The sequence below is a fragment of the Eptatretus burgeri genome, chromosome 7 (assembly GCF_056783735.1).
Source record: "Eptatretus burgeri isolate ZD-2024b chromosome 7, Ebu_testis_v1, whole genome shotgun sequence".
NCBI classification, from domain to species: domain Eukaryota; kingdom Metazoa; phylum Chordata; class Myxini; order Myxiniformes; family Myxinidae; genus Eptatretus; species Eptatretus burgeri.
In genome coordinates this window covers 4543975-4561998 of record NC_140967.1, presented here as the reverse complement: position 1 = coordinate 4561998, position 18024 = coordinate 4543975, and the positions used below count along the sequence as shown (strand labels likewise).

General features: G+C 34.4%; 1 protein-coding gene and 1 long non-coding RNA gene across 2 annotated transcripts in view; one reads left to right on the top strand and one right to left on the bottom strand.

Moving 5' to 3' along the window:
- TATDN3 (TatD DNase domain containing 3) overlaps window positions 1-18024 on the bottom strand; it is a 111483-nt gene that overhangs the window by 24201 nt on the left and 69258 nt on the right. The gene's annotated exons all lie outside the window — the stretch shown is intronic.
- Window positions 2712-6451, top strand: LOC147022587 (uncharacterized). Its single transcript, XR_015059801.1, has 2 exons — window positions 2712-3922; window positions 4020-6451. It is a non-coding gene; the product is annotated as an uncharacterized LOC147022587 (long non-coding RNA).

The following is an 18024-nucleotide window of genomic DNA, read 5'->3' as shown; positions in this document are numbered from 1 at the left end:
TGGAGAAGGTGGTTGGTGGTTGGCATGGTGGAGAAGGTGGTTGGTGGTTGGCGTGGTAGAGAAGGTGGTTGGTGGTTGGCATTGTGGTTGGTCCAAAATAATGATAGTAAAAGAAAAACGGCTACCTCAAAGATCACAGCCCGGGTGACACGAATAAAGCCCTTTCGACAACGGTGGGGAAATCTATCGGAACACAAACTTGTCGGCATAACTGAACTAAGGAGCTATATGGTGCTCTGCGAATTTCCACAGCCGTAACAATATGTTTTAATAATTTTTTTTTTTTTAGCCGAGAAAATGCTTATTTTACCATAAAAATAATTAAAATAATAAATATATAAAAATATATTTATACCGCAAAATCCCGTGATATAGAGAAAAATCCGTGATATAAAATTAGATATGTAAGAGTTAAAAATCCGCGATACAGTGAGACCACGAAAGGTGAACCGCGATATGGCGACGGATGACTGTATATATATATATATATATATATATATATATATATATATATATATATATATATATATATATATATATATATATGTATATATATATATATGTATATATATATGTATATATGTATATATATATATATATATATATATATATATATATATATATATATATATATATATAAAAATGTATATTGTTACGAATTCTGGCCCGCCAGGCGTGCGAGCGATTGCGTAACTCCAATTTCAACCGAGTCGCCCACCGGACGGACAATTCAGTCGTGACCCTCCTGGAACTACTGCTAGGAGCCAGTCACGGGTGGGGCTTTAACCTCACCACAACCCAGTCCGCATTCTCCCCGCGCGAAGTAGGGTGAATCGCCGAATGTCGATATACCTAAGTACCCGCGCGGGTAGCGTACCGAGGAGTTGTACCACGCCGCAGGTCAGCTCCGGACACGAACCGCTTAAGCGGCTCATCCGTGCTAAGGGGATAACCGAGCAGAGTTATCGCCGACCTCGACGGTTCAGATTACTTGCTGGGTGTCTAAACCCACGACCAATCCCTTACGTGATGCAAGATAGCACTTTCAAACGAAGGAAAGGACGCAATGAAATGGGTCACAATTTAACAATCACTTTTATTTCACACACACAAGGCAAGCACGTATTCACAGCCATACAGTAAGAATGCACATATAACAGTCAAAGCAATGAAAGCAACGCAGAGCGACAACCGAATAAAGCAATGTACAAGCACTTATTCAGGTTCACTTAAAAGACTGGCGCCACACACACATTTACACAAAAAGCAAATAATTAGCCACCCTCATAGGCAAGGGGGCAGACAGGTCCGTGGACCAAATGTACGTGGGACCTGGGTGAGTGGCCAGGTCCACGAGACCGAAGGGGTCTTACCCGCGCCCTCGTGGCGCGGTGGCGGGCGAGCCGCAATGTCAGCGTAACGTGCCTGACTCAGTGCCCCTGGCGTGGTTGGTGAGCTCCTTTAGGCGTGCGTTGCGCAGGCACGTGTTGGTCGGTCGACACCACGATTGGGGTGGGGAACGGACGGGGTTACCGGCGCTATCTCAGCGCGGATGGGGGGAATTGTTGATGCTCGGGGTGGAGAGAGAGAAATGGCGGACGCTCCGTCCTGCTAGCGGAATTGTTGATGCTCAGGGTGGAGAGAGAGAAATCGCGGACGCTCCATCCCGCTAGCGGGGCCTTGGGACCACACCGACTTCGGCGAACTCTCACCCCTGAGCCCTCTTCCGCGTCCCTGCTTCACTCCGTGACTCGTCCCTCGACCTCAACTCCGAGCTCCGTCCCCTTCACCGTCCGATCCCCACAACCACACGACTCAGACTCCACGAGTTCGACCACGACCCAACAACGACAACCTCGACGACGACCTCCATCTTCACTCGACCAGCCAGCCGCGAGTTACCTTGTGCTCGCGTCTTTATAGACCGGGGGAGGAGCGTGTATGTAAATTCGTGGATCAAAACGCGCTTGGAGGCGGGGCCACGCCACCCGATGTTCAGCCATCGGTAGGGCAAAAAGGGGCGTGAGCCTCTCTTGATCCGAATTTCCTCCTAAAAGGAATCCACATGCATCGCGCTTGGGGGCAGGGCCACACCGCCCGACGCTCGCCCATTGGACAGAGGAAAAGGGGGCGTGAACCTCCCCTGATCCGATTTCCTCTCCCGTAAAGGCATCCATTTGTACTCGCGGCTCGACGCGTTCGGCAACAATCACCGAACGGGCTTTGGACAGCATGACGTTCAGCGTTGACAGGTGGTGTGGTTGATGGTTGTGGAGGGAGAAAGGCGAAGGTGGTGAGGGGTTTGCTGTGGTGGTTTGGTTGTTGGCGGGCGTCGTTTGAGAATGGGGGTGAGGCGATGCTTGCGGTGTGGGGTTGTGGAGGTGAAAGTAGTGGCGGCTTGGTGTAGTTGTTCGGGGGCATTGTTGGTGGTGGCTATTTGGTTGTTGGGCGGTGATTGGTACAAAATAATGATAGATAAAGAAAAATGGCTAACTCAAAGCGTCGCAGCCCGGATGAATCACACATATTCCCTCTAAACAACGGGTGTGGACAAACTACACATGAACTTATCGATATATCTAACCTGAGGACCTTTCTGGTGTATTGCAAATTTCCACAGCCGTAACAATATATATACATACATATATATATATATATATATATAATATATATATATATATATATACATACATACATATAAGTAGGGTAAGAATACTGATTCTGGCTCACTTTGCCCCATGTAAATGAATGGGGGATTTTCAGCGATTTATATTTTTTTTCCCTAAAAATAAATCCCCTTTTTATCCCAAGGTATATTTATTTGTCTCCCCTTTTAACTTGGAGGTTGAACCTCATTGAATTGAACACCTGGGGGTTGAACAGCTCACTCATTGAACCTATAAAGATTTGTTCATTCTTAAATTCCTTCAATAGTTTAATTTTCTTTGCACAATAATCCCCATCTAAAATATTAACAAACAAAACATTTGAATCTTTATATTTTTTAAGATACCCCATTTGTGCCATTACGAAATGATAAACTTCTCTTAATGCTCTTGTTTGACCACCTCCTGAGCCACAGGTTATTTTTTGTTAAGCCCCGCCCACTTTTCTTTAAGCCCCGCCCACTTTTGTTAAGCCCCGCCCACTTTTCATAAGGTAATTTTTCTAAGCCACGCCCACTTTTCCTAAGCTCCGCCCACTTTTGCTAAGCTCCGCCCACTTTTCATAAGATATTTTTCTAAGCCACGCCCACTTTTCCTAAGCCCCGCCCACTTTTGCTAAGCTCCGCCCACTTTTCATAAGGTATTTTTCTAAGCCACGCCCACTTTTCCTAAGCTCCGCCTACTTTTGCTAAGCCCCGCCCACTCTTACATCATTTCCAGTTCATCTCTGACTCACAAAGAAATCACTAGAAAATTACAGGATGTTATGGTTTTGAAAAATTTCCCAATGAAGGCTTGCCTAGGCTTGCCCAGGGAATTTCCAAAGGAAACCACACCCACCAGTCTTTCTCTATAAAAGCTTCAAACCCAGGCTCCATTTTAAACATTTGTTCTTGCTGGCAATGGTGTTCTGTGTGCTTGTCTCAAACTCTCTGTCTTCTATGGAACTAAACCTTCAAGTTGATGAACTGGATTCAAACCTCTTATCTATTGAGGTAAGATTTTTTATTTTCCTATTTTCAAACTTTGATTGAAGCATACTCATTTAATAATTAAATAACTTAATTAATACATTATTATTTTCTCTCACAGGAAATTGTATCTGAAAATACTGCTTTTGCTACAACTTGGGGGAAATTGTTGGCTTGGTTGAAGACCTTGAGTGGGATGACTTTAGTGTTCCTTGGAACTCTCTGTCTTCTATGGAACTAAACCTTCAAGTTGATGAACTGGATTCAAACCTCTTATCTATTGAGGTAAGATTTTTTATTTTCCTATTTTCAAACTTTGATTGAAGCATACTCATTTAATAATTAAATAACTTAATTAATACATTATTATTTTCTCTCACAGGAAATTGTGTCTGAAATACGAAATGAAAATACTGCTTTTGCTACAACTTGGGGCGAAATTGTTGGCTTGGTTGAAGACCTTATGAGCGACCAAGACCCACAGAACGAGTTCGTCCTTGATGACCCAACCAAAGAGTTATACCTTGGAGACCAGCAAAATCCTGAAAAAGAGTTTTACAGCAATAGTACTCATTGTGAGTTATCAAGACAATACCCACTGAACAAGTTATACCTTGATGAGCCAGAATACAAGTTTTACCTTGGAGACTCACAAATTTTGAAAAAATCAGTAAATGAGTTCTGCCTTGATGGTTTAAATAACTACCTTGGAGACTCAGGAAAAGGGTTTTGCCAAGATGGTTCTAAATATGGGGCCTACCTTGGAGACTCACAAATTTTGAAAAAATCAGTAAATGAGTTCTGCCTTGATGGTTTAAATAACTACCTTGGAGACTCAGGAAAAGGGTTCTGCCAAGATGGTTCTAAATATGGGGCCTACCTTGGAGACTCACAAATTTTGAAAAAATCAGTAAATGAGTTCTGCCTTGATGGTTTAAATAACTACCTTGGAGACTCAGGAAAAGGGTTCTGCCAAGATGGTTCTAAATATGGGGCCTACCTTGGAGACTCACAAATTTTGAAAAAATCAGTAAATGAGTTCTGCCTTGATGGTTTAAATAACTACCTTGGAGACTCAGGAAAAGGGTTCTGCCAAGATGGTTCTAAATATGGGGCCTACCTTGGAGACTCACAAATTTTGAAAAAATCAGTAAATGAGTTATCCTTAAGAGACTTTGTAAGTTGGTTTTACTTTGAATACTTGAAATGTGGGTTCTGGATTGATAACTCACAATGTGATACATATCTTGGAAACTCAACGGGAATGTGGTTATACCTTGAAGACTTGGAGAGTTGGGTTTATGTTGGACACTTGAAACTTTTTTGGGGGCTTTTATTTATTTATTTATTTATTTATTATTATTATTATTTTATTTATTTATATTTTGGAGACTTTTGGAGTTGCTATCACTCTTTGGGATCTAAACCTATCGATGTAGTTCTTTGTCGGATGGTGCTTGATGGGAGCAAGATCAAGAAAGTTCTGGGAAGAAAGTGCAGGCTTACTCCCTCTTTCTACGTCATCAAACCTGAAAGCCTTAAAAGACAGAATTGGAAGAAGAGAAAAAAAAAACAAAAAATATACATTGTTCGTTCTGGGAAGAAAGTGCAGGCTTACTCCCTCTTTCTACGTCATCAAACCTGAAAGCCTTAAAAGACAGAATTGGAAGAAGAGAAAAAACAAAAAATATACATTGTTCGTTCTGGGAAGAAAGTGCAGGCTTACTCCCTCTTTCTACGTCATCAAACCTGAAAGCCTTAAAAGACAGAATTGGAAGAAGAGAAAAAAAAACAAAAAATATACATTGTTCGTTCTGGGAAGAAAGTGCAGGCTTACTCCCTCTTTCTACGTCATCAAACCTGAAAGCCTTAAAAGACAGAATTGGAAGAAGAGAAAAAAAACAAAAAATATACATTGTTCGTTCTGGGAAGAAAGTGCAGGCTTACTCCCTCTTTCTACGTCATCAAACCTGAAAGCCTTAAAAGACAGAATTGGAAGAAGAAAAAAAAAACGTAAAAATATATATATATAGGTGGAAATCTCATTTTGAAAAAGACATTGTGTTGGGCGAGGATTGAGTTGGGGTTGAGATTTTGAATGTGAGGGTTGGGGTTGAGATTTTGAATGTGAGGGTTGGGACACACACACATACACATCAACAAACAAAAGTTAAGCCTTGACTATTCAGTTGAGGATTCTGTGTTTGGGGTTCACAGATCTAAGAACGTCCCCCTTGACACACATTATATACTGTTATACACCTCGGACTTGGCCCTCGAGTGTCCACAACGGTGTATAGTAGGAGGGAGTGAAGCGCCAACCTATTGCTCCCATTGCACACACACACACAAACAAAAGTTAAGCCTTGACTATTCAGTTGAGGATTCTGTGTTTGGGGTTCACAGATCTAAGAACGTCCCCCTTGACACACATTATATACTTGTCCCTCTAGTGTCCACAAAGGTGTATTATCTGCTTAGTTTTGTCTTTTGTAATTCCTGTGAATAAAATGAACCTAAAATCTCTTCCCCTTCCAAATCATATATTTATAAGTCCAAGGAACTGTATCTATTACATCAACAATTTTAAAAAGTTCTTTCGTCCATCGTTCAGTAAAACCCTTTTCAAAATGAGATTTCCACCTATATATTCTTACGATATCACCAACTTTGAACTTAGGTTTTCTGACATTAATCTCTTTTTCATATTTTAATTTTGTAAATGTTTCTGATGGCTTCATATTCGTTGACGTGTGAATCGTGTCATTATACTTATCCACAATATCCTGAATAAAAGATGACCATTGTTGTGAACCGAGTTGTGTGAATTTTTTATATAGTCTCTCTTTTAAGGTACGATTAAAACGTTCAACAACAACTGCCTTCCCTTCATTAAAGGTACTGTATAATGTAATACTGTTATTTTTTAGAAAATTCATAAATGTCTTGTTATAAAACTCTCTACCCTCATCAGTCCACAATTTCTTAGGTTTTCTCTTACTTTTATTAAATATCTGTTGAAAAGCTAACATAAGAGTATTACCTGTTTTGTTTTTAAAGGGACAACCCACGCATATCTACTCCTCAAATCAATAACGGTTAAAGCATACTTGTACCCCTTATCATTATTGAGTTCAATCAAATCAGCAGACCAGATATAATCAACTTCCTTGGAATAAACTTTCCTTCTCTGAAACTTTGTGAATATTGGTTTATGTAATTCATCAGCTAATTGCTCTTCAGTCTTAATGGCATCATTAGAGCCTATAAGTTTTTTGAATTTCCAAGTCCAAGTTTCAATTTAGCACTAATCATCTTCTTCACGATGAACCTATCAACTTTTTCTCTCAAGGTTGGATTTTGTATCAGAGACAAATTATATAACATTTCTCTATCGGCTTCATGCTTTTCTTCCAACGTTGTGGTATTCCCATAATCAATATCGTGTCTCATGCACACTTCATCAACTCTATTGATTGGTTTACTCCAGGATTTAGGATTGTCTGCCTCATCTAATCTTTTATCCAAGTTTGTGCCTGGACCACAGAAAGAATACCCTGGAAGATGTAATTCCCTGGTATTCCAGTAGTTGTAAATTTACTTCCTGATAAAAACTTTTGTATATCTCCTCCGAGTTTGTGTTTGGAGATAAATTGATTTTTTTGAACCACACACCGAACATATACCTTTTTGTATAACCCTGTTATTTTTACTTTTAATATATGAAATATTTTTAGTATTAGTTTTCTTTTTACATTTGAGACAATAACTCATTTATTTATGAGAAAAATTTCTGCAGAGTGCAAAAACCTTTTTAGTTTCCAACATGCACATTTGAATCTTAATTTTTAAAACATAAAGAATCCTTAGAAATGCCTTCACTCTCTCCTCCATTTATTTAAGAAAAAACTTGAATTAAAATACATGTCTTCTCGATGTCGATAGTCTTGTCGAAAGTATTGCAAATAGACTTTTTAATTCTTTGTATTCCTCCCTGGTGAGATAAGTTAATTTCTTTAATACCTCTATTCTTTTTGAATCTCACTGGTTTCCATATTTTGATATTTATTCATTCTCTCTCTTTCCTCCCTCTCTCTCTCTTCTCTCTTTCCTCCTTCTCTCTCTCCTCCTCCTCCTTTTCCTCCTCTTCCCTCTCTTCTTCAACTCCTTCCTCATCCCTTACTATACTTGAATCGTTTACACCCCATAGAATATTATACATATATTCATCAGGATTTCTTGTTATTCCTGTATCCAAAATAATTTTTTTTACAACAGGATACCAATAAAATTTCTTTTGAATTTCTAAAAGAGCCTTACCTTTTCTTAACCTTATAATTTTTTCATTATTTAACATTCTAATTAAATCTAAAGTTGTTGGTTTATCAACATCAGCATAATGCCAATCTTTTATTGAAAATACCTCATTCTTATGTTGTAGAACATATTTATTAAAATACCGAATACCCTTTTCTTGAAGGTATGCTTGAACACAGAAATGATAATTTTCTTGAAGCCTTCTTGCTGTCATTTATGTATTAGAAATATATGTTAGAATAATATTATGGCACGAAACACCTCCCCATCTTCCCATAGTTAAATCATTTTGTATTTCCTTACTTATTATATATAATCCTGTTTTTTCTGTTTTCATGAGATAAACAAGGGCAAAACCATTATTATATTTACCCTTATTAAATTCTTTTATTTGTTGTTTACTAATCGTGGCTCCACAAAACTCATTCTCGATACCAAGTGGATAATATTCTTCCTTACGAGACTGATTTAATTGTTCCAGGTCTTCGAGGTTAATTTTAAATGACCAATTATACCCTAAATCATTCATATCATACCCCCATTGTTCTATTCTCATACAAACGATACGCCCTTCTTTATAAAAATTTATTTTAATTCGAACTCTGAATTCTGTATGACCTGGAGATAATATCAACACTTCTGTATCTTTAGAATACACAGCCGTTTTATTTAAGTATATATATTGTGATAAATCGCTTAATCTCACCAAGTCATTCGCGTCAGTTGGGCTTGGATAATTTTTTAATTTATAAGCATTTTTCATGTTAATATTTTTGTTTATATTATATTTATATCGTTCAGCCTGTGCCTTTGTATAATAATTTGATAAATCAATATCCAGTTCTTGAGATACACCAAAGATAGAACCATCTTTACCAACATAAGTCATTTATATTAGATTAAAAATAATATCATAAAATTTTTTATTTTTGTTGAGTTGAAATAACACATATAGACATAATTGACCACAACACTTGGAATTTAATTCTTGGACTTGAAATGTTTGATAAACACCATTCTGTAAGAATTTTATGACTTCAACAGGTGGTGGAAGACCAAAACTATCAAAATAATATTTGTCTTGACTATTAAAAATACAAACCCAATGAGAACCGTTCCCATCATTATCTTCTAAGTTCATAATAATATTCTTTGTATGTTTCGACACATTTGTTAATTCATCTCTCATACAAATAACCACATTATGAATTTTTAATTTCTTACAATATTTGACAAGTTGTAAATTTGATGTTGTATTCTTTCCAAATTCTTTCAACCACTCATCAATGCTCATTTATTTATTAGAAAGATATAATCCATTACCTCTTTTCGTTAATTTTACACCTGCTTGTGCTATAGAAGAAAGCATATCTCCAACTAACAATCTCGCTTTATCAGGCAGACCTTCAAGTTTTTCAGCAAAATCTACAATTACACCACTTCCACTAATTTGTTTCTCCAACTCTTTGTTATGTCTTTCCAATTCTTTTTGAGCCTGGAGTTGAGCCTTCCTTTCGTTGGCAGTTTTGACCGCTGTTGAAATACCACCCGTCAATGCTCCAACCGCACTTAAACCAGCAAATAAAGGAATTAGAAATGGGAGAAATCCTCCACTCGTCTCTCTTATTGAATATTTTTTCAACATTGGTTTTGTCATTTTAATTTTAAGTGAGCCAGTGTCATTCAAGATTTTAACCTGTTCTCTTGTGAGCAAAACATCAATTCTTACTGCTCCTTTTCTCTGAATTGTATTAACGTTAATCGTACAAGGCTTTTGATTTTGAACACAAGATGATAGTTTATGAAGATTGATTTGATTAACATATACCCCAGTTGGTACTTTGCCACTCATTTATTTAACAAAAAATTATGTGAGACTAATCATCACACCATTATCTGTATTAATCTGCAATTCTGTTTCTTCCAAAAGCAAACAATATGTATCAACTTCTTCACTCTCTCCTCTTTCAATGTATAGGGAAGTATCCACTCGATTAGACTTTATAGTTTCTTTTTGAGCGCTCAGGTCAAACGTATAGATTGTATACAAACTTTTAAATGCTGTCATATCCAAAATAGGTTCTTTATTTCCATTACTTTCACACACCTTTTGGTAAGACTTGTATGCTTCAGCAAAATCATTTTTTCCCAATTAATTTCCAATCTATCTCGTGGATAAAATGTTCCATCTAGAGAAACGCGAAGTTGTTTCACCTTAGCATTATCACTCAATGCATTATTCTTATCAGTCGCAGTATCACCATCTGGCTTTTTAAAAATCATCCACAGATATCGTGGCTTTCCTTCCAGAACACCCAAATTCCACGTGTAAGTAGTTTGATTGAGTTTAACGTGTTGACATCTTCTTTTGAGGTATGATACACTGAGTGGTTTTTTTGAGTTAAGTCTTCGATTCAACATCTCTTCTGTTTTAAGATTAGGAGTATATTCACTGATATACCAACTCATCTCCTCAATTACAAATTTATTCTGATCACCAAAAGCATTACCAACACCAAAAAGCAATCTATTTTCATTATCATTCCTTTGTAGTTGAAATCTAATTTTAAGACCATACAGAACTTTATCATAATCACAAAATCCAAATATACCTTTAAGAGGAACTGCCACAGTAAAACTATTTTCTGCTTTTGTATCATCATTATACATTCCTTTCCTTTGAATATATCCAGGGTCTGTGTTTGTTCCCGTTGACATATCAGGAATAAAACCTTCGACAGACCCCTTTCCCATTCTATCACTGAATGTATAGAGTGTAAATTTCATCATTTCAGATACAGCAGAGACATAATCAACCGCTTCAACTTCTTGTGTTCCAATATACAATCGCACACTATCAAACATTTTCCAGAAGAAATCATTTACAAGTGTAGCGTTTGTGTTATTCCCAGCCTTAGTGAATTTAAATTTACACAACAAGAAACTTTCGGAGAGATTCAAATAGGTTTGTTGATTATTTATTTCAAAACTTTTTGTACCATTTGTATTCCAGTCTGTTCCAGTTATTGCATTTACCTTGAAGTAATCTTCTTTTTTAGTGGAGTTTGAGATAATAATAGTATCATCCAAATCATAGATACTATCAATTGCTTCCATACTTGTATTTATTTAGGAAAAAGATGTTAAAACTTTTGAAACCCTGATCCAAGTATTTGAATTATTTTCTGTCGTTCTTGGGGGACAACTGAGTTTTACCTTTCTTAATTTCTTTTATTGCTTGTAATTTATGAGATTCTTTCTGAGCATCTTTTATACTCTTTACAGCACCTGCTACATTTCCCACAGCAGAAGCAGTTGAACCAATTAGGTCTTTATGTTTAAGAATAGTTGAACCAATACCCATGAGAGTATCAATTATCCCATCTCCTCTAAATTGATGTCCGACACCCCTTTGTCTCTTAGGTTTATAGTATCCTCTACCAAGATACATACCTTCACCCTTGTAGTACGGGGAAAGGAACATCCCATCTCCTGTAATTATTTTATATTTTCCCAACTCGTGCTTCCTCACAATAACCATCGTATTTATTTATTGAAAAACTTCACGTAGGTGAATTCTGATGGATATAACTTCTCCATTAAAAGAGATCACACGATTATCTTGGTCGGTTATCCTAAAATTTACTCTGTGTATGGTTTTTCCTGACACAGGTAGATAAACCAAATTTTTAGGCTCCATATTGAATTTATAACCAATTGGGGTTGAGTATGCGCTGAATGAAAATATTGTATTTGTTTTTAATCCATCATTATAAGCACCATCAATCAAATCACAGTGAATTAACACCGAATTTATTCCTGAGGATATTTGAATGACATTATCACTGTAAAACGTCCCATTAGTTTCAATCTTTTTGAGGAGAAACCTAATAACTCTCTAAATGAATTATCAATTGTGAAATCAACCTTGTAGTTATTTTTAACTTTAATCGTTGATTTTGAAGTATGTTTTTGAATGTTTATAATAATATTTTTTGGTTCATCACCCTGTTCTTTCATAAGACGAGCAATTTCGGAAGATATTTGAGAAATCTCGTATGCTCCGGTGAGACTGTTATCGTTTTGTATCCACTTCCCGGATTATAACTAAACTTGTCATTTTTCTCGGTTATATTAAATAAGGTATTATAAGTCTCCATGGACAATAAAGATGCCTCATATTCTTTTGTTGTGTCAAGTTGTAGTGGGTATGGGAATGAAGATGTGTGGTCGCTTGTTGTGAAATTAAAACTCAGGATTGTGCTTCTCATCTTATTTAATATGAGATAAAATGTCTTTATATTGAGATTTATTAATTATTTTCATGTTCATCAACTGATCTAAAATGGCTGATGCTTCATTAAAACAATTGTTATTTCCAGCCTTCTTACTGCCGAACAACAATAACAGTCTATTAACTAATTGCGATGGGTCATTTGGAAGAAAACTAATACCTGAACCAAGGATACTTAAAGCCTGAATAATGTGTTTCTCCTTCTCATTCTTCCTACTTTTACCAGAAAGAATAACCTTATAATTTAGAGTGTTCAGCAAATCAATATATACTCTATCATCATTATTTTCCATATCCAATGGTTTATCAATATACTTTGATTCATCCCTCACAGTTGAACCTTGTCTTCCATCTTTTGTGAGAAGAAACATTAATCTCGGAGTTAGTTTAACAGGGGTTGAGCAGAACTTAAGAACCTTAATTCATCATTAAATATCAATACCTTTTCTTTAACAAGATGAAATATTGCTGGTTGTTCTGTTGGAATGAGTCCTGCTTTGGTTTTTGAATCCGCTGAATATTCATTGTTTTGAACAGCATTCACAATATAATCAGGGGTTGATTAATCTCTTCCAGTTGTTGAAATAAACCTTCATCATCATATTCTAATTCTCCTAAATGCTCTAATTCTTCCTCCGTCATTTGACTGAAATCTTTTAACATTTGAAGCTTTCTAGGAGTATATTCTACTGTGGGAACTGTGGAAACATCTTTCATTTTTTCTTGGGAAGTTTTTAAAAGTGGTTTAAAAAATTTCTCTTGTTTTTTTCAAATGCTTCTTCGCCCGTTAGTTTCTGTCTGCGTTTCTTCTTTATGTCTTCCTGTTGTTTTACAACTTTTGAAACCAACTCTTGATGTTCCTTAAATCTTCTTGCTCTTTCTTTTGTATCCATTTATTTATTGTAAAATATCATTTAATGAATTGTAAAGATCAACAGGGAAATTTTCCTTTTCTTCATCATTCAAGTAGATGTGTTCAAATAAATCCTTTTCTTTAAATATTTCATCAAATTCTTTATTAACATTAATGCGAGTTGTAATTTCTTCTTCACTAATCCTTGCATCTCTGCTTTTCATACGTTTGTGTTGAGTTTCTTCATCAACATCAAAACCGAATGATAAAATCTTCACTCCGCTCAGATATTTAATAATTTGTCTCGTTCCTTCTGGATTAGTTTCTAATATCCCAACACCACCAGATTTTAGTTTCTTTAACTCACTCTTACAATGTGAATATTTTGTTGTACCAAGAGAAACCTCCTCAAATATTTGTCCTTCATTCCTCAATCGCATATGTTCCTCCACTGAAATATAGTGATAATCTTCACCTTTTACTTCTCCAGGTCTTATTGCTCTAGTTGTTGTTGATACAATGCGTATCACGGGGTGTTTTTTAAGTAAATTTACAATATTCTCATTTGTACTACACAAGAACCTTGATTTATGAAAGTTTTTTCCAGAAGCAGATTTACCCACAAGATTTATAATAATAGTTGTCATTTATATATGTAATTGTTTATAAAACAAAAAATATATCCCTTAATATCTCATCTTGTTTCACAACAATATATTTATATTTTTCAGTCGTGTGCTTCATATAATCCTCAAATTTCTTTTTACTACATAATGTAGAACAATTATCTCTCCAAAAATTATTGATATCTATTGAATTTAACTTGAATAAAATAAAAGTATTAGCATTGTTTCTGATGGAACGACGAGGAAGTTGAAAGTACGATTGACTAAGATAAATACAATTACAAGAAGAATGTCTCCCTCTTGTGTAGTAGCTGTCCATTACCGTTTGGTTTCTCTCATTAACACAATCATCAAAGATAACGAGGTTCTTTTTTGATTTATCCAAATCTTGGGGAGACGGTATATCATCCGTATTATCACTAAGAATACAAGTTATAAGATTTGATTTCTTTTTACATCTCTGTGTATCACAAAATAGTTGAATTATATCTTCAATGTTATAATCATTTAGGTTTTTTTGACGTTTAAATAAACCTATTATATCTTCTTTTTGAAGACCAGCATTAAAACCTTGTGAGAGTAGTTGATACTCTGGTTGAAAACTCGACTTTGTGAAAATTATTAAATTATCATAATCTAAAAAGTTGGGAGTGAGGAGCATTTTTAAAAGTAAGCAGGTTTTTCCACATCCACTTGAACCAACTATGAGACATCTTAATGAATTTGGGAGATTTTTATGGTTGTTAAATTTTATCTTATTTTCCCAAATAGGTAAAAAATCATTCATTTATATATTTGAAAAACAGGTTATTTAATTTATTATTAGCTTTTTTAGAAACTCTATATTTTATCCTAAGTTCAGGTTTAATTTCAAGATAATCCATTATTTTATTTATACAATATCTTGTGTTGATATTTCCCTGAAAATTACATCCATGAATAATATACAACAACAATCCTTTGAACATTTCTCTTATACGTTCAGTTTCTTCCCTTGTAAGGAAAGGTGTGTTATCATCCTCATACTTTACATTCATTTCTCTAATCAATCTTGTAAAGTAATTCATTTTTGGTGTAAATCTAAAAGAATTATTTTCCTTTTTATATTTTTTATTATCATTAATTAGAAGATAATCACAGAATATACATTGTTTATAGGCTTTTGACTCTGTGTTTAATCCCTGTCTTTCACACGCAGGACAATTCTCAAATTTGTCATATGGAGAATCAGGAAAGTCTAGCATATTTATAAAGTAAAACTTTACTTAAACTGAAATTCATCTATACTTTCAGTTGTATATTACCATCGATATCGATATACTTTTTTCATTATCAGATTCAACGACAACATTTTTTATATTAAAGGTAATTTTAAAATTATCGTTAACTACTATTGAACGAAATGTCATTTCACCTGATATATTAACATCCTTTATTTCATCAAGATTTACATCTTTAGGGTTGTTGAAAAAAATACAAATTTCTCCTTGCATATTACAGATGGTCTTATCTTTTCTTTCTAAAGCTTCATCCATAAGGTTTTTGTTCTTTGATACTTTTTCTTGTTTCATTGCTTTTTCTAGTTTTGAATATATTACTAGAAGGAGAGGAGAAACTTTTGTTAGAGATACTTTAATTGATGTTCTACCAGGTATACTAAAAGCCCTTCCACTGAAGGAAATTGAAGAACTCATATTATTTACCATAATAGTTTTTATCCAATAGTTGTTATATTTATCTTTGTTCAATTTTACATCCTTGACATATTTCTCAGTATCTTTAACAGATGAAGAGATTGATTGAAACTTGTCTTTTGTGTCTTGAAACATTGTATTTATGAAGTGAAAAAGTTGGAGGATAAAATGTTTTTAAGCACAGATTCACCTATAAATTAAACGAAATTTTCATCAAGAAAATTTTAGTTTAAGCAAAGTTTTATTCTATAAATATGGTGAATACAACGTACTGCGATGTTTGTAATCACGAATATAAACATTATAGAAAACACCTCCGAACCAACAAACACACATTTAATCTATTTCATCAAATATCTCCTCTTGAGTTGGAAAGAAAACATTGTGATATCTGTTCAAAGGATGTTTTGAAGAGTAGTTATAATCAACATCTTCAATCACAAAAACACAAGAAAAATGAGTTTAAAGTAAAGGGAGACTATTATATTAAAAACACTGATGAGGCATTTAAAGGGCATATAAAAATAAGGATTTTTCAATTTGGAGAACCCAGTCCATCATCAATAGCTGAATCAATTGAAATAGTGAAACCCGATGTTGAAAAATTTATTAAAAAGACATTAAAAGAAATAAAAACTTTAAAGTTTTATATGGGAGTGAAAATGAATATGAAAAGACAAGATGAAGAACAAACTCCTTATATGAGAACAGATCTTCATTTTATAACATCATTTCAAGATTTTTTGAATAGTGGGGTTTATGAAGAACTATCAAGACAAGAGGAGGATGTTGATAATACAGTGGTAGGAAGTGGATTCAATATTAAAAAATCATCTTTTTAGATATACACATTCTAAAATCAAACCCTCTTAAAGCTTCTTCTTATATTGAATTACCAAAAGAAATAAAACTAAAGAAGGCAGTTGTTAATATTAAGAACAATGATAATAAATGTTTTCTCTGGTCTGTTCTTGCTCACTTACATCCACCAAAATGTAATTCAGAAAGAGTAAAACAATATATGAAATATGAGAATACCTTGGACATTAAAGATTTTAAATTCCCAATGCCATTAACAGATATTCCTAAATTTGAGAAAAAGAATAATCTTTCTATTAATGTATATGGATTAACGGATACAAACAAAGTTCAAATATTAAAAATTTCAAACAACTATAAAAATGAAGAAACACACATTGACCTTTTATATTTTAGTGTTGGAAAGAATTCACATTACACATACATCAATAATTTATCAAGATTAATCTCTTCTCAGGTATTCAGAACAGCAAACAAAATATATCCTTGTAAGCGATGTCTTAATTCATTTCATACAAAAGAACGATTAGAACAACATTCAAAATATTGTAGTAATCATAAATCAGCTGTAATTACAATGCCTAAACCTGGTGAAAAGATTTATTTTGAAGATTATAATAAATCTATCATGCACCCATTTGTGATATACGCTGATTTTGAATGTATCCTTAAAAAGATAAATACTGCTTCTCCTAATCCAAAAGAACCATATACAAATAAATATCAAAAACATATTCCTTGTGGTTTCTGTTATTATATCAAATCATCTGTTGGAGAAAAGTATAACAAACTTGAACATTATCGTGGAAAAAATGCTTCACAAGAGTTTGTAAAACGATTAGAAAAGGATTGTATAAGACTCACTAAATTAATGAAAGAAACAAATGAACCGATGAAATTAACCAAAGAAGAAAAATTAGAATTTAGAATGAACAATATCTGTCATATTTGTGAGGGGGAAATTAAGGAGTTTAAAGTTAGAGACCATTGTCATCTTACTGGTAAATATAGAGGTCCCGCTCATTCCTGTTGTAATCTTAATTATAAATTACCTTCTTTTATTCCAGTCTTTCTTCACAACAGCGCCAACTATGATACACATCTATTTATAAATGAACTTTCAAAAACACCAGGGAATATTTCTGCTATAACAAACACAAGTCAAAAGTATATTTCATTTTCAAAAATGATATTCACAAAACCGATAACTCGTATTAGGTTTTTAGATTCTTACAAGTTTATGGGAACACCACTAGCCTACCTCGCATCAAATCTAAGCTCCACGGACTCTTTTCCAAATCTTAATTCATTCTTTCCAAAAGAGGAAATTCTCACTAAAGAGGAAATTCAGATTAAAGAGAGAATTCAAAGTAAAGAGGAAATTCTAACTGAAGATGAAATTCTAATTATAAAGAAAATTCGAACTAAAGAGGAAATTCAGATTAAAGATGAAATTCTGATTAAAGAAGGAATTCTTACGAGAGAGGAAATTCAAACAAGGAATGAAATTCAAAGTAAAGAGAAAATTCTTACAAGTAAGGGAATTTATCCTTATGATTATATGGATTCATTTATGAGATTTAAAGAAACACAACTTCCTTCAAAAGAAAGTTTCTATAATAACCTTTATGAAGAAGAGATAAGTGATAAGGAATATAAACACGCACAAGAAATATGGAAAATATTTAAGATAAAGAACCTTGGAGAATATCATGATTTATATCTAAAAACAGATGTTTTATTGTTAGCTGATGTGTTTGAGGCTTTTAGAACACTCTGTCATA